The sequence below is a fragment of the Neovison vison genome, chromosome 9 (genome assembly GCF_020171115.1).
Source record: "Neovison vison isolate M4711 chromosome 9, ASM_NN_V1, whole genome shotgun sequence".
Taxonomy (NCBI): Eukaryota; Metazoa; Chordata; class Mammalia; order Carnivora; family Mustelidae; genus Neogale; species Neogale vison.
In genome coordinates this window covers 97,876,764-97,894,419 of record NC_058099.1, presented here as the reverse complement: position 1 = coordinate 97,894,419, position 17,656 = coordinate 97,876,764, and the positions used below count along the sequence as shown (strand labels likewise).

The following is a 17,656-nucleotide window of genomic DNA, read 5'->3' as shown; positions in this document are numbered from 1 at the left end:
GGAGTCAGACAGTGAGGACGGCGGCACCACATGCAAACACCGCCACTGGACGGTGTTTGGATGACAAATTTTATGTTACATGTACTCTACCATCAATAAACAGCTTTAAAAAAGAGTGTGTTTTAGAAAATTCTCATCAGAAGTTGTGTGATTGACGGCTAAGACAGCGGTGATTGAAATGCCTAGAACTTACTGCCTGCCTGGGCCCTGGCCGTTCCTCTGCACACCCTGGAAACCCCTGGTGCCCCCCTGAGACTCGTGTTCTGACGAGGACCTGGCCCTTGAGGGGGTGGGGCTCGAACAGAGCAGGGAATGGGGTGGGGAGGGGCGCTGACACAGACCCCAGGGGGTTGCCAACCTGACAAAGACCCCAAGGAGACAGACTGCAGCCCATGCTCCATGCGGCACCCCCACGTGCCCCCCTCCCCAGAGCGAACAGGGGCATCATGGGTCCTCCTGTGTGAATGTGGGAGGTGGTCGAGCAGCTGGCCTGAGGCTTTGCACCAGAGTGATGGGCTGCTACCACTCACCAGCCAGGCCACAGGGACAAGTTGTACTTGCTGAGCCTCAGTCTTCTCCTGCCTAAAACGGACATAACGGCCCTGCAAAAGTTCCCAGAGCCTGAGGCAGGCACAGTCCTGGTCCCGAACTGCCCACATCCTCCGTGTTTGGCCGCCCAGCAGACCTACACCGCCAGGACAGCTTGCCAGGCTGGTGGGCTTCAGCCACTGACAGCCGAAAGCTCCCAGGTCCCTGTCACCGGCTCCATCCTGCAGGACCTGGTGAGGCCGCGCCAGGGCACAGTACTTACTCTGTGTGCTCAATGCTAGCTTACCAGAGGCTCCCAGACAGCAAGCCCAGAAATGCACTGCGTCTCCTCAAGAAGCCATGACAGGGGCGCCTGGGTGGCTCAGTGGGTGAAAGCCTCTGCTTTCGGCTCAGGTCATGGTCCCAGGGTCCTGGGATTGAGCCCCGCATCGGGTTCTCCCCTCAGCAGGGAGCCTGCTTCCCTTCCTCTCTCTGCCTGCCTCTCTGCCTGCTTGTGATCTATCTGTCAGGTGAATAAATAAAATCTTTAAAAAAAAAAAAAAAAAAGAAGCTATGACAGAAGAGCTGCCGCAGGCGCACGGGACAACACAGGGCCACAGGCGACGCAGGATGCAGGTGCACAGGGCTGCACGGCACGCAGGACGCATGCGCATGGGGCTGAACGGCGCACAGGTGCACAGCGCAAAGGACGTACCCACGCAGGGCTGCACGGCACGCAGGACGCATGCGCATGGGGCTGCACGGCGCACAGGTGCACAGCGCAAAGGACGTACCCACGCAGGGCTGCACGGCACGCGAGGGTTCACAGCACGCAGGACAGCACGTGCACGGACCCGGTGGGCCTGCAAAACTGACCGCCTGAGCTGCTTCCACTTAATCTTTTCACGTTTACATTTACTTAATGCTCGTCTTTTCTTCCTAATTTTATTTTCTACTGTGAGCACTCGCATTCTCGTGTGCTTTATTTGTATTTCTGATTCTGCGTTTGTTTCGCCATCACCTGGACTGTAAATATAGGCACCGCATCACTGTCCGCTGTGGACATGCAGGTCCCCACACGGTAACCAGCTGTGCCGCAGCCCCCGCTGCTTCTGGGCGGGCCCGCGAAGCCCTGGAGACATGCTGGGTGACCTACTGTTGGGCTGCGTGCCTGGGGCAGGGGTCCCAGGCCGACTGCTGGTGCCCCGGGCTCCCCACACAACTTCACCTTTGCTTAAGTCTGAGATGTTCACCAGAAGACCGAGTGAAACGACCAGACAAGAACCTTCCAAAAATTTCCAGTTGCACAGAGATCCTGACCGTGCTCCCAGGGCTGGCCTGTGTGCATGCAGCCTGGCGCTGCCCACCCCAGGGGTCAGTGCCATGGGGTTGTGGGGAGCTCCGCACATACACTTCCACTGCCGCCCCCAGACCCCCTCCTGGGGTCACTCTCACTGCCGCCCTGGGGGATGCCTCCCCGCGAGTATAGGTCTCATTGGACTGCACAGTGACCTACTAGGTTATTGCAGGAAAGGGAGACCAGGCTACAGGTTCAAGCTCCCAAAGCCACACACTTGTAGGGGCTATAGCCACAGGTCCTGGGCATACATGGGCTTCATGGGGGCCCATCGGAACCCCCAGAGCCAACTGGAAGGTTAATCACCAACCTCCTCACTGCATGCGTATCTGGTGACCAACCATCACCACCATACGTGGGACCCCAGATGGAGGGAACAGCATCCTAGGCGGTGGGAACAGCGTCCCAGACAGATGGAGCAGTGTCTCAGGCGGGGGGAATACCGTCCCAGGCAGAGGGAACAGCGCCCCAGACAGAGAGAGGAAGCAGGGCAAAGAAGAATCAGTCCAGCCGTCTGGAGACATGTATCTGGAGACGGAGGAGGTAGAACGCTGGGGTTGGAGCCAGGATGGGTCTCCCAGCCGTGGGCCCAAGGGACCGTGCAAATGAGTGATGCTCCATTCAGGGCTGGTTTCACATCTGTCCCACAGTCTGACTTCCACATCACCCCCTTTACTGAGGTAAAGCCTCATTCTGCTTATCTGTCAGTGGGGGTCATGAGAGCCCACCTAGAAGGATGTGGAGAGGCTGGTGCTCCTAGCCTCCCAGCTGAGACCAGCGGCTGCTCCCCTGTCACTGTTCTGAGTCCCTGGGCTCTTGGGCTCAGGACACCAAAGCCCCATGTGTCCTCAAGGCCTCCATTAGCCCCCCATCTGAGCTCTGGCCTTCGCAGACTAACCAAGGATCAGGCCTCTGTGTGTCAGAGCACACAGTCCTGTCCAGCTCTGGGGCCCCTGAACTTTCGGAGGTGCTGGCCTTTGTGGGGAGACTGACGTCAAACCCAAGGAGCGGAACCAGGGCCTCTGGCCTCCTGCAAACACCCAGCTGGAGCCAAACCACTTCCTCCCTGAGCACCGGCCCCGCCCCGCCCCGCCTGGCCCTAGCGAACTGTCGGGCTCTGAGGGTCTGAGTGGGGCCCAGCTGGGCAGTGCGCAGGCCAAGGCCCAGAGCTCCCTCTGTCTCCTCTCCTTCAGGAGTGGCCAAGCACTCAGCCAGTTGCCTGCAAGCCCCAAGGGTCCCAGGAGCCAAGTGCTCTGGGTACAGCTGTGCCCCTGAACGCACCCCCCAACTCTACAGAACATGGTGGTATCTGGCTCCACCCCGCTGCCCCCCAGTACGCCCCCAGCCCCCCCGAGTCGGTGTTATCGGCATCCTAGGGTGTCCTCCTCCCCGGTAACCACTACAGCCAAGCCCTATCAGTGGCTCAGCGGCATCTGACTGCAGAGGAACCTTCCAGAAACAGCCAAGCCCTATCAGTGTCTCAGCGGCATCTGACTGCAGAGGAACCTTCCAGAAACACACATTTTGTGGAAAGGCCTAGCCCCCTAGTGACCATGTGGACCACTCACCCTTCCTCAGGTAAAGGAAGACCCACATTGCCCCGGGCCTCGGTGACAGGTGCGCAGGCTGGGCCCATGTGGGGGTCACCCTGATGTGGGTCAGCCTCAGACCCCGGCCCCTCCGGGGCTCAGTTCATCTTAGCAGGCGTCCCAGGCACCCCAGACAACAGCCAGTGCTGTCCCGGCCGATGGCACGCTTGCTGCTGGCTCTTCACAAATCAAGCCAGGGGCACCCGAGAGCCAAAGGAGCATGGACGTGCCACTCACCCACCACTGCATGGCTTCCGGCCTTGGAGCCACCACCCCAAGCCGCTCCTGCTCAGAGCATCCTTGTCCCCAAAAGTGGCCCCTGGAGGATCAACATGGGCTCTGGTGGCTGGTGAAGACCCCGGGGCTAGCACCACTCACCTGCCTTCCCTGGGAGCGTGCGCTTCTGCCCGGGGCTGACTTCAGGCAACAGCAAAACACAACTTCCTTTTGCTGGTTTTGCAACACAGGTCACCAAAGACAGCGGCTTCACATTTCCGCATCGTCACACGCCCAAGTTCACTGGTTCCCCAGCTGCCTCTTCTGTGAAAATGAAGCCAGACTGGCTGGAGAGCCGTCCAGGCCCCCGTGAGCCTCTGCACCACGGCCTGTGGTGGTTTAACGGCTCCCGTCTGGAGGTGGAGGCGATGGAGGCCGCTGCCTGCCCCCTCCACCTCGCCTCGTGGGCTGCACAGACCTGTGGGCACACAACACTGGGACCCTCAGGGGGCCCAGCAGGCCTGAGCAGCGGGATCCCCTAGCTGAGAGGGGGCCCACGCACGGTCAGAAGAGCACCCTTGTCACGGGGCAGCTCCGTGACCCCCAGGAAGGTAAATGCACGAAGACGCCGAACCCTACAAAGCTCAGAGCGTGAGCTCTTGCATTGGTTCCAGCAGCGGCCACTTTGTCCCCACCTGCATACTTCTTTAGAAACAAGGGATTTCTTTGGACCTTGGCAGCCTTGTTGCTGGCAGGGGGTCACCATAGAGTCCCCCAGGGGCAGCGCCTCGCACACAAGGAACACACGAGTATGAGGAAGTCAGTGCCGGAGTCCTTGTCCCCCCCACCCCACCCCTGTCTACCACGTGGTTCCCGCTCAGCACAGAGAAGCACCTAATGGGCAGAGTGGCCAGACCTCCTCATGGGCAGACACAGCCAGTCACTAGAATGGGATGAAGTACCTGGTCACCAGACGCTCTAGTTATGAGCTCTGCCAGGTCTTCTGGGAAAACGTGCCTCCCTCTCTACGTGGGGGAAGCACAAACAGGGCAAATTATTGACACTTGATCAATGAATTCCTGTGTCTTTTCCATAAGTTTGAAAAATTTAAAAACTGTTTAAAATGGCTAACTTATGGATGGAGCCAGGGTGGAAGTGAGCGCTCTCTTGGATCTTTTTGGTTTTTTAACCATGTAACCATATTGTCTACTTATAAATTTAATAATTTTTTAAAAGATTTTTATTTATTTATTTGACAGACAGAGATCATAAGCAGGCAGAGAGGCAGGAGGGGGTGGGGGGAAGCAGGCTCCCCGCTAAGCAGAGCCCAATGTGGGGCTCGATCCCAGGACCTGGGATCATGACCTGAGCCGAAGGCAGAGGCTTTAACCCACTGAGCCACCCAGGGGCCCCTAAATTTAATAATTTTTATATGACCATGATGAAGCCACAAATTTTAAAATTCCACTTCTTCTCATGGCTTGTCCCCATGGCAAAGCCAGCACAGAGCCAAGATATAGGCTGGGGCTCAACAGGCACAACACAGAGGAGCAGAGGGAGCAAGGGGCAGAGTAAGGACAGGAGGGAGCACAGGGGTGGATGAGGACAGGGGAGCACAAGGAGCAGAGGGGCACGGGGTGGGAGCACTGCTACTCCCGAGAAGAAGGAAGGCGTGAAAAGGAGCTGACAGTGGCTGAGGAGCACCCCTCTCCCTGCACCTTGTGGACAGCGACCTGGAGGCTCGACGGAAACAGAGCAGACACGAGATGCTCACACCCCGGCCCCCTGCAGCCCCTCCACTCGTCCGTCCTTAGTCCCACAGTACAGCTGTATTTGCAAAGTGGAAAGTCAGAGATATGAGTGTCTGACAATGGAGAATAGCACAGGTAGGGTTTCTATAATAAGTAAAATGATTTCATTTATTAAGTAAGAAAATTACTATAATAATGAAAGCATATTAAGTTAAAACAAGACAGGTGGTGTCACACAGGGTTAGAGAGATGTGTCAATGGAACAGAATGGGGGGGTCCAGATGTGTGATCACATGCGTGTGGCTGGTCGGGTTTTTACAAAGGCAGCGGCACTTGGCACCGGGAGAGGAAAGTCCTTCATGACTGTGCTGTAGCACGTGGACATGACACAGAGAGGTGAGCCTTAACTATCACTCACCACACACAGACACACACAGACACACACAGACACACACACACAGACACACACACACACACACACACACACACACACACGAACATACTTGGAATGAAGCCAGGTCTTAACTGTGAGTAGGACTCTAGAGCTTCCAGAAATGCACAGGTGGAACGCCCACGCCCTCGAGGCAGGCAGATGTCTCCGGCCTAAAAGCCGCAGAAAAACACTTGATAAACCAACCTTCATCAGCAGGAGAATCGCGTGCTCATCCAGGGGCCCCGCGAAAAAGATGAAAGCCAGAGCCGCGGCCGGGAAGGAAATGTTTGTAATACATCTCTGACAAAGGACTTGTGCACAGAATATATAAAAATTCCTACAACTCAATAAAGAAAAAGACAATCCAATAAAAATAAATGGAGGAACAGACTAGACCAGGGACTTCAAAAGTTATCTGAAGGGACAGTGAGCTCCGAGGGAAGTGCTCCCGAGCCCCCGCATGAGGGAGATGTAAGCTACGGCCTTGAGACACCACCACGCCCATCGCGCGCCAGCAAGGACATGGGGCACGCAGGGGTCCGTGACCCAGTGCTGACAGGTGCAAAATTGTACAACTGCTTTGGAAAACCACCTGACATTTCCTCATGAAGTTAAGCACACACCTGCCTGCGAACCAGCAATTCCACACCTGTGGGTTCTCCCCAGGAGAAGAGAAAACATCTGTCCACATAGAAACCTGATCATCAGGTCTGTAGCAACCCGACGCATCATAACACAAAACTGAAAATGACCCAGATATCCTCCAACTGGAGAACGATTGAGCGAAGTGTGCGACCATGTTCGTCCTACGGAAGGTTACTCAGCGACCGATGCACCAGGGACGTGGGTGAAGCTCACCAGGGAAGCCAGGTGCAACAGGTTGCTCTAGATGGGGTTAAAGAATGGGCAGAACTAGCATGGGAAGTTGGAGCAGCACAACCTCTGTGGCCCTGGGGGCGGGAGTATCAGTTTACTCCGGCTGCTGTAACAAAACTCCATAGAAACAATAGCAGAAATGCATCCTGGCCCCATCCTCAAGGCCAGAAGTCTGAGATCCAGGAGTGGGCAGGACAGGTTTCCTTTGAGGCCTCTCACCTGACCTGGGCAACAGGCCACCTTCTCCCCATGTCCACATGTGGGAGTCCCTTGGTGTGTGTCTGTCCTCATCAACTCTTCTTTTTTTTTTTTTTTAAGATTTTTTTTTTTTTTACAGAGAGATCACAAGTAGGCAGAGAGGCAGGCAGAGAGAGAGGGGGGAAGCAGGCTCCCCGCTGAGCAGAGAGCCCGATGTGGGGCTCGATCCCAGGACCCTGAGATCATGACCTGAGCCGAAGGCAGAGGCTTAACCCACTGAGCCACCCAGGCGCCCCCTCACCTCCTCTTCTTAGAAGGACACCAGTCCCACTGGATCAGAGCCCACACCTATGACCTCATTTTAACTAATTACCTCTTTAAGAGTTCCATCTCGAAATGAGGTCACGTTCTGGGGCACTGAGGTTTAGGATTTCAGCATACGAATTTTGGGGAGATGCAGTTTATCCCGTAACATCACTGTCCTCGCTCATCAGAGTGCCGGATGTTCCAGCTATGCAATAAGGCAAAGCAAGGAATGAAAATGCACGCAGAGCAAATGGAAGGAAGAGAAGTGTCCGTATTTGCAGATGACACGACTGTCTACAAAGTAAATCCCGAGAATCTACAAAAACACCACTAGAGTTAACAAGTGAATCTGGCAGTTCAGATATAAGATCAAAACTGCTTGAATGTTTAAAACGCAGACACCAAAAACTAAGAAACACAATGCCATTCACGCTAGAAATTTTTTTTTAATTTTTAAAAAGGAGCCTCAAACGTAAATCCAACAAAACATTTATTAAGCTCACATGCTGAAAACTTAAACACACTGATGAAATAAAGGTCCAAGAAAAGAGATATATTGTGTTCATGTTTATGTTCATAGACTGATGATGTAACGGAAAGATTTGTGAAAGAAATGACAGAAAGATGTCATTTCTCTCACAAATGATCTATGAGCTTAATACCATTTCTGTCAAAGCCCCCGCAAGGCTTTTTGTGGATCTCAGACAAGCTCATTCCTGAATGTATGTGAAGAACATACCCTGGGGAACCCCCTGGGGAAGGGAGGCAGCATGACCAGGAGGGACCACGCCTCTGTCGCCACAGCAAAGGGCATGGGGTGGTGCTGAGGGGACAGATCCAGGGGTGAACGGGACACAATGGGGACCCAGCAGGAGCCCACCAAGGGCAGGAGTGGTTACCAAAGGTGCAAAGAGAGGGAAAACAGCCTTTCCACGGATGGCATTGGGGCGATGGGACATCCCCAGGCAGCCAAGGAGCCTGACCTAGACCACATGCCCAACACGGACACCAGCTCAAAACGGATCCTAGATTTAAACGTAAAATGTAAACCAGGAAACTTCAACAAGAAAAAATTAGGAAACAACTTGTAGGATGTGTGGAGCAGGGTTTTTAGATGGGACACCAAGAGCAAGAGCCACTCACAAGCTAGTCAACAGACGCGAGCCGGTCCCGCAGTGAAGAGTTCCCCTCACACCTGCCGGGTGGGCGGACAGGAAGAAGGGCTACCCACCGGCGCCATCCAGGATGCACTGAAATGGGGCCTCTCAGACCCAGCACTCAGGTGGCACAGCCTCCATGGGAAGAGCTGGGCGAGTTCTTTTAGGACACGCTGGACCACCCCCGGACGCACAGGGGACCCGGCGTGTGTCCCCCAGAAGTACAGCCTGCGTGCACACAGACGTGCAGGGCAAACAACCCGATGGCCTTCAAGGGCTGCAGGACCCACGGTGGCACGGCCACATCCCAGACACAGTTGGCGCTGGAGAGGAAGGGAGTCGGACACCACAGTCTGGGGGAGTCGCCTGAGATGAACACCGACTGAAACAGCCAGCTTGAAAACGTTCCGAATCCCGCATGCTGAGCCTTCTTGAAATGACCCAAGTGCACTCACAGGGTGCAGGTCAGCCGCCCGCAGGGGCACGGGAGGGGACCCTGCCCTGCCCGGTGCAGACCTCCCCGCCCTGGCCGGGGCGCTACAGTTCCGCACTATGTCACCCTCACCGTGTCCCCGCCGGAGGAGGCTGGGCAGAGGGTGCACCATCTCCGCGGGGTTCTCAGAGCTGCGTGTGAGCCTACAGTTAGTTACTGCACAGGAAAAAGCTTCATTAAATAAATAAATAAATAAATAAATAAAAGGCCGACGGAGTCCTTCACTCTTACGAGAAGCAGTGAACTTCCCGGGGAAACGGCAGTTCTGGGATCCTCCCCACAGCCAGAAGCGGAAGCAGCAGAGACCCCAGGCCGCGGAGCTCCCCCACAAGACCCAGTGCACCCCGCCCGCCTCACTCTGTTCCCTCACTGGGCACCCCCAGCTCTGGGGCGCAGGCTGGCCATTCCCGCCCTCCGGCGCCCACTGCTCCCCTCCCTACGCCATCTGGACCTGGCCTCGCTGCCCCCACATCCGCACAGAAACAGAGCAATGAGGAGCAGCCTCAGGCCCATCCCTTTGCCCCGTTTCCAGAAGGGGAGGGTGTGTCTAAGGAGGTGAAGCAGGACCCAGCAGCGGACGCCGCCAGGACGGTGGCCACGGGCACAGTGCGCAGTGCAGCAGGGGAGGGCGGTGCGCAGGGCGGGGGGCACACGGCAGCTGGAAGGGGCTCAGGTAGCTGGCGGGCGGGGGTGCACGCTCAGGGCAGCAGGAGGTGAGCCAGCAATGAGGGGGACACAGGGCAGCGGTGGGGGGGGGCGGGGTGCAGGGCAGCGAGAGGTGAGTAGGCAGCAGGGGGTTCACAGCAAGGAGGGGCACGGGGCAAGGGGGGTGCAGAGCCTGGAAGGCCAGTGGGAGCCCTGGCCGTGAGAGTCCCGTTACCGACGAGGACACCAGGGTTCAGAGGTGCCCAGAGCCTCATGCAGTTGGTCAGTGGCCATGCCGCACTGGCTCTGAAAGCACGTGGCACATGAGGACCAAGGGGCTGCCGGCCAGTGGGGCACTGGGGGCACCAGGAAGGTCAGGGTGGGACAGTGTCCAGTGCTGACATCTTCTCCACAAGCTGGGCAAGAGCAGGGCAGGAGGCAGGGTGGGACCCCACAGGCTTTGGATGAGGGCCCCGGGACTGCCCCTGGACTGTCAGCCCCAGACAAGAGCCAGGGAAGGAGCAGGGACCCGCTGCACACGCCCTCAGGCCCATGACCTTCCAGCTCTGGGCGCTGAGCTTCTGGGGGTGTTCGCTTTCCTCTCCATGCTTCTCGGTACTATATACATTTTTACAAAGAACATTTATTATATTTGCAATTGGGAGAAAAGTCGACTTATTTTAAAATAAGATGATAATATCTCCTCCATAGCTCATCTGAGATTCCAAGCCTCTAGCAACTGCCTCAGAGCCAGATGTCTCCATGTCTGTTTATATATGGAAAATTTAATTTCTACTTAGCTGTCCTACATTTCTCTGGGGGGAAAAATGTGGTTAAGAAACCCAAAAGAAAGGAACACGGAGTGTAATTTTGCTTTCTGAAAACACACTTTTGCAAAAAGTTCTCTAGTTTCCTTTAAACTGAAACTGGATTCTGTTCAAAGACCGAAAACCTTCCCTAGGTTGGGCACTGCGTTGAATGTTGCTGTGGGTCGGGCAGCTCCGAGGACGGCCAGGTGACCCAGATGACCGCAGACAGCCCTCCACACCACACCTGGCTTGGGGCGTGTCAGACGCCAGGGTGAGAGCAGGGAGGGTCCCACGGGGGAGCACTCACGGTACCTCTTTATTTAAGCAAAACAAAAGCAGAACTTCTCTAAAAATACTTGATGGTTTAGTCACAGCACCTGAAAGTAGCCTTTGGGAGTTGCCTTGGCAGAGCCCCAGTGACCTCTGACCCTGAGACAGGGTGGTGTCTGACAGCTTTGCCCACAGAGTAGGACAGTTACAGGGGGCCCTGGGGACCACACATCGGCCTCAAGTGGAAGTGATCCCTGACCTGTAACCACTCTGACGCCAGCCACAGAGGGGGATGCTGGGTCTGTGGCTTTTTTTCCACCCTGTAAGAAAAAATTCACTGTGGTCCACCTTGTTTTAAGGACAGCATTACTTACAAATGCAAGGTTTGTAGTAATCCTGCCTGGACCCAGTCTGCTGGCGCCATTTTTCCAACAGCATTTGCTCACGTCATGTCTCTGTGTCATCTTTTGGGAACTCTCACAATATTTCACACATGATTGTTATTATCATATTTGTTACGGTGATCTGTGACCAGTGATCTTCCATGTCACCGCTGTGATCTGGGGCCACCGCAGCTGTGCCATATAAGACGGGGAACTCAACCGATGTCGTGTGTTCTCTGACCGCTCCACGGACGGGCCCTTCCCCCTTCTCTCTCCTTCTCCTCGGGCCTCCCTATTCACTGAGACACAATCATATGGGCATTAGCACAGTTGATAACCCTACCAGGGCCTCTAAGTGTTCACGTGAAAGGAAGAGTCACACATCTTTCATTTTCCATCGAAACTAGAAATGATTCAGCTGCGTGAGGAAGGCAGGTTGACATCCGAGACAGGCCAAAAGCTGGGCCTCTTGTGCCAAAAAGTAGGCCCCGTTATGAATGCAAAGGAAACGTTCTCGGAGGACATCAGCAGTGCTACCCCAGTGAACACGTAAGAGAATGAAACAGCCTCCCTGCTGACATGCAGTGAGTTTGACCGGTCTGGAGGGAAGCTCAAACCAGCCACGACATTCCCTTCGCCCAAAGCCTCCCCTGGAGCAAGGCCCCGACTCTTCAGTTCTGTGCAGGCTGAGGAGCTGAGGAAGCTGTGGAAGTCAAGTTGGGAGCTGGCGGAAGTCACCGGGGGGAGGCAAGAAGCGTCCCTGTAACGTACAAGCGCAAGGTGAAGCGGCGAGCGCCGATGGAGAAGCCGTAGCAAGGGATCCCGAGCATCCGGCTAAGACAATTCCCGAAGGTGCTCACACAAAGCAACAGGTTTTCAATACGGACGCAACAGTCTTCCATTGGAAGATGCCATCTAGGACTTTCATGGTGAGAAAGACGTCAACACCTGGCTTCAAAAGTTCCAAGGACAGGCTGGCTTTCTCAAGAGAGGCTGGCGCAGCTGGTGACTTGAAGCGGAAGCCAATGCTCATTGCGCATTCTGAAAAGCAGCCCTTAGCAACCATGCTAATCTCCTCCGCCTATGCTCTTTCAACGGAACAACAGAGCCTGGAGGACAGCACAGCTATTTACCATACGGTTGATGGAATATTTTAAGCCCACTCTTGAGACTTACTGCTCAGGAAAAAAAAAAGATTGCTTGCAAAATATTACTGCTACATGGCATTGCACCTGGTCACCCAAGGTTCTGATGGAGAGGGACAAAATTAATGTTGCTTTAGGGGCACCTGGGTGGCTCAGTGGGTTAAGCCTCTGCCTTCGGCTCAGGTCATGCTCCAGGGTCCTGGGATCGAGTCCCGCATTGGGCTCTCTGCTCAGTTGGGAGCCTGCTTCCCTCTCTCTCTCTGCCTGCCTCTCTGCCTACTTGTGATCTCTGTCTGTCAAATAAATAAATAAATAAAGTCTTTTAAAAAAAAAAGATTAATGCTGCTTTCATGCCTGCTAACACAACATCCACCTGCAGCCCATGAATCAAGAGGTAATGCTAACTTGCAAGTTTTGTTCTTTAAGAAATACCTTTAGGGGGACGCCTGGGTGGCTCAGTTGGTTAAGCAGCTGCCTTCGGCTCAGGTCATGATCCCGGCGTCCTGGGATCGAGTCCCACATCGGGCTCCTTGCTTGGCAGGGAGCCTGCTCCTCCCTCTGCCTCTGCCTGCCATTCTGTCTGCCTGTGCTCGCTCTCTCTCCCTCTCTCTCTGACAAATAAATAAAATCTTTTAAAAAAAGAAAAAAAGAAAAAAGAAATACCTTTAGGGGGCGCCTGGGTGGCTCAGTGGGTTAAGCCGCTGCCTTTGGCTCAGGTCATGATCTCAGGGTCCTGGGATCAAGTCCCGCATCGGGCTCTCTGCTCAGCAGGGAGCCTGCTTCCCTCTCTCTCTCTCTCTCTCTCTGTCTGCCTCTCCGTCTACTTGTGATTTCTCTCTGTCAAATAAATAAATAAAATCTTAAAAAAAAAATACCTTTAGTAAGACTCTAGCTGCCATAGATACTGAATTCTCAGATGGATCTGGGCAGAATCAGTCAAAAACATCCAGCAAAGGATTCACCATTAATATTCATGACTCATGGGAAGAGCTCAAACTATCAAACTCAACAGGAATTTGGAAGAAGTTGATACCAGCCCTCATTGGTGGCTTTGAGGGGTTCAAGACTGTGGTAGAGGAAGTCATTGCAGATGTGGGGGAAACAGCAGGAGAAGCGGGATCAAGTGTGGCCTGAAGACAGGACTGAACTGCTAGAATCCCGTGATCAGACTTGAACAGACAAGGACTTGCTTCTTACGGATGAGCAAAGAAAGTGGTTTCTTGGGGCGCCTGGGTGGCTCAGTGGGTTAAGCCGCTGCCTTCGGCTCAGGTCATGATCTCAGGGTCCTGGGATCGAGTCCCGCATCGGGCTCTCTGCTCAGCAGGGAGCCTGCTTCCTCCTCTCTCTCTCTCTCTGCCTGCCTCTCTGCCTACTTGTGATCTCTTTCTGTCAAATACATAAATAAATAAAATCTTTAAAAAAAAAAAAGTCGTTTCTTGAGATGGAATCTACACCTGCTGAAGATGCCATGAAGACTGTGGAAATGACAGCAAAGGATATAGAATATCACACAAACGTAGCTGTAATGCAGCAACAGGGTTGGAGAGGATGGACCCCAGTTTTGAAAGAAGTTCTACTGGGCGCCTGGGTGGCTAAGTCGGTTATACGTCTGCTTTCGGCTCAGGTCATGATCCCAGAGTCCTGGGATCGAGCCCCGCATCCGTCTCCCTGCTCGGAGGGGAGTCTGCTTCTCCCTCTGCCCCTCCCACTCTCTCTCTCTGTCAAATAAAAAAATAAAATCTTCAAAAAAAAAAAGTTCTACTGTGGGTAAAACGCTATCAAACGGCTTCACAGACTACAGAGAAATCATTCTCAAAAGAAGAGTCAATCCATGCATCAAACTTCAGGGTACTGGCCACAGCCAGTACCACCCTGATGGGTCAGCAGATCAACATCAGGCAAGACCCTCCACAAGCAAAAAGATCATGGCTCCCTGAAAGCTCAGATGATGGTTGGTAGTTTTCAGCAAGAGAGTGTTTCTAATTTAAGTACGAGCGTTGTTTCTTTTCTTTTTTGAACAAAGTTTCTTTAGACACACCGCAGCACACTTCACAGGCTACATGCACTGTAGACCTAACTTCCGCATGCTCACTTGACTCGCCTACCGCAATATTCCCTTACTGAAGCCGTCTAGAAGCAAACCCTGGGTTTCTCCCAGGTCTGTCTGGAGCAGTACAAGATGCGCCCCGCCCTCTCCCATTTGGCGTTAGCTCAGTGTCAGCTCCCAAGTGACCAGAGGTATAGACCCCACTGCCCTGCTTCTTCCAGCCTGGGAAGGGAGGGAATCTGATCTAAGCAGGCCCAGCACAGTGAGAAAGAAGGGAGGAGGGAGGACGGGAAGGGGAGGGGCTTACTGGAAATTAATTACTGGGAAACAAAAGGCCACTCTCATTTACCCAGTCAAGCTTCTGTCAGCAGCAACCTCATTCTAAAAGCCCCAGCTGGAGCTCTAAAAACCCATGGGGATTCCCTCCAATGCAAAGGCCTCCTTGTGGCTCACCTCCCTGCTAGGCTGTTCCCGCAGGGGACCCAAGGGACAGAGGGACGGCTGGAGGATAGCCCTTCAGGGGCTGAGCAGCCCCAGCAGAGCAGGAGCCGGGCTGGGCTGGGGTGTGCAACGCTGGGCTGACGGCCACGGCTGCCACCTGGAATGGACGCGCCCTTCCCGTGTCCCAGGGCGGGGCAGAGCAGCTCTGTCCTTGAGCTGTCCCCAGGTCACTTAGGGGCTCCTTTCCACAGACTACCCTGGCCCCCCCTCCCGCCCCCGGGCTCCTCAGTTCTGCTCACAGGCTCCCACACCTCACAAGGGCTGATCTGGAGCTGAGGAGGGGGCTCTTCTAACACAACGGGGAAGAGACAGCCCACGTCCAGAACCCCCATGGCCCTCAGTCCCGGACTCCCACCTGGGGGCTTCACCAGCCACCCACAAGTTCTGCCTGGCAATACACAGCTCTCCCTTGTATTCACCTACTTCTCTATTCCTGCATACTTGAGCTGAACCAGGTCCCTTCTGGAACAAGGCAGCGAAGAGGTAGGGAGGGAGGTATGTAAAAAGGAAGTCAGTGGGTCAGTAGGTGGTTTAGGAGAGCTTGGTGCCGCCTGGTCAGTTAGTGGAGTGTGACTGGGGATTTGAACTCTGGCTATAGGTGCAGGAGCCTCAGGTGAGCAGGCAGGAGGGTGGATCCACCGCCTTAGGCTGCAGCGCTGGGTCCGGGGCCTGGCAGCAGTGCCCGGGAGATGAGACACCCTCAGTCCCTCTGGAGCAGATCGCTGCCCACAAAGGCGCCCAGCCTCTCACTGGACACACCGGCCCCTGTGCACACTCACATGCACCCATGCAGACACAGACGAGGGGGTCACGGGTCACACTGGCCCCTGTGCACACTCACGTGTACACATATGCACACACGAACATACACAGACAGCAGGGGGCCCGAGTGGGCTGGGACTATTGAGCTATGGGCGTGCCCCAGCCCCGTCTGTTCAAGGGTCTCTCACATGCAGCGTGAAGGACCCTAGGGGCCCCTCACCACATGTCTGGGGGAAAGTAGGAGACCCCAGGCTGGCCCCAAGCTGTGGGGTTGAGGCAGAACTGGTATCCACGAGCTTTGGGAGGTGTCCCTGTCGCCCCAGCAGCCACTGCAGATGGACGGGGACGCAAAGCACAGAGGACACCCTTTGGCTCCTTTCACCCCCAGCAAGCCCCACTGGACAGCTGGGGACACGGTCCCGTGTCCTGCATGGAGCCCCCAGACATGTATGAGCCGCTCTATTCCCTGTGCCCAGAGCAGGGCGAGGCCCCCCCAGGGGCAGGCTGAGGTCACAGAGCAAGACCACCAAGAAGGAGCCCTCGTGACCACTGTGGTGCGGATGAGAACACAGGCTCCAGCCCTGCTCTGCCCGAGGGAGTCTCTGTGCCCAGCCCAGAGGAGGCCCTGTGTCCAAAGCCAGCAGCCCCAGCCGCCCCACCGGCCGGAACCCCCGCAGAGACATGCTCCACTTTCTGCACAAACTCTGAGGCCGGGTGTGTGTCCTGTGGTAGTTTGCAATGGACTCTGAGTGCGCATCGGCACACTCGTTCTGTTCACTCGACACCAACCTGGGATGTCGCCCTAGTCATCTAGTGTCCTGATCCGTACCACCAAAGAGCCAGGGACAGCCTGGCATCCCCAGGGGCTTGGGAATGCTCACTACTCTGGTGCCCAGGCCACGCTCGGCTGGTTTTCCTAATGAAAGAAAGGAAGAGAGAGAGAAAAGAAATCGCTGGGAACTTAAATGCACATCAGCAAGGCGACACCCTGTTTGCTCCCAACTGTGTGACATTCTGGAGAAAGCCTGGGGTCCATGGCTGCCGGGGGCACGAGGGCTCCGAGGGAAGTAAATACAGACACGTGTCATGAGGCATCTGTCCCAAGCCCAGGACACGCCCACAGGAGTGACCCCGATACGGTGTGGGTTCTGAGTGACGATGCAGGTCGGGGCAGGCTTGCCACCTGTAACAAGTGTCCCTCCGAAGAGGGTGCTGCCACCCCGGGAGACGGCAGCGTGGCTCCGGGGCGCATGGGAAATCTGTACTTCCCTCCATTTCCAGAGCTGTGAACCGAAAACTGCTCTCCAAAATTGTTCTAAAAAGAGACAATCCAGCATTTGAAATGGGGTCTGCGCTCCTGAGGCAACCTCAGGCAACGGCATTTCTAAAGCCCACACCCGGCTCCCCTCCCACCAGGTGTGGGGAAACCCAGACACCGCCGGTCAGGGGACAACTCCAACCCCACGCCTGAGTGCAGCCAACATCCTGGACCACTCCCGGCAGACGCGGACCCTGGGCGCTGAGGGGTGATGGGGACCCCGCCTGCAACGGGGAAGCCTCCTCCTGAAATCACACAGAGGCGTGCTGTCCTGCCTGCCCACCCCCCCACCGCCCCGGGGACGCACAGTGCCCGAGGAACCCGGGAAATGACCCCCCAGGGCTGTGGCTCCACCTGAACTGGGGAAGCCTGGCTTCTCCGGACCCCAGCGTACTCACCGCTTCCCTGGGAAAGCACGCAAACAGGCAGAGCCAGGATCCTGGGGCTGCAGGAGACCCTGCCACCCCTGCCACCCCGCTAATCTGGGCAGTCCAGGGTGAGGCCTCGGGTGCCACCAGCGGGGGCGGGACACACCAGCCCTGCCTCCAGCTCGGACCTCCCTCAGGCGGGGCGGTGCCTGCAGGCAGCCCCTTTCTTCTCCAGCCCTGACAAAGCCCCAGGCTCCCCAGCCCGCCGGAGGGCGGGGAGCAGCCCGGATGCCCACCATCCCCATGGCAACAAGGCTGGGCTAGGCGGCAGGCGCCCTGGGACTGGAGCCTAGGGTCCTGATGGCCATGGGTGGAAGAGGAGCCCAGGCCAGCTGGGAGAGGGTGCAGATTGGTCTCAACACTCTGCCCCCCACACTCCCACTTCCAGACTTTTCAGAAGGTCCTGACCTAACAGGGCATTTGAAATACTCTGTCACCATGGTG

The 17,656-nt window shown here is 55.7% G+C and overlaps 1 protein-coding gene across 1 annotated transcript in view; it reads right to left on the bottom strand.

Moving 5' to 3' along the window:
• FGD3 (FYVE, RhoGEF and PH domain containing 3) overlaps positions 1-17,247 on the bottom strand; it is a 48,600-nt gene extending 31,353 nt beyond the window's left edge. Inside the window, exon 1 of the mRNA XM_044266048.1 lies at positions 17,183-17,247. The gene's annotated coding sequence lies outside the window, so the exon portion shown is untranslated. The remainder of the gene's footprint in view (positions 1-17,182) is intronic.
• Between the last annotated feature and the right edge of the window lie 409 nt (positions 17,248-17,656).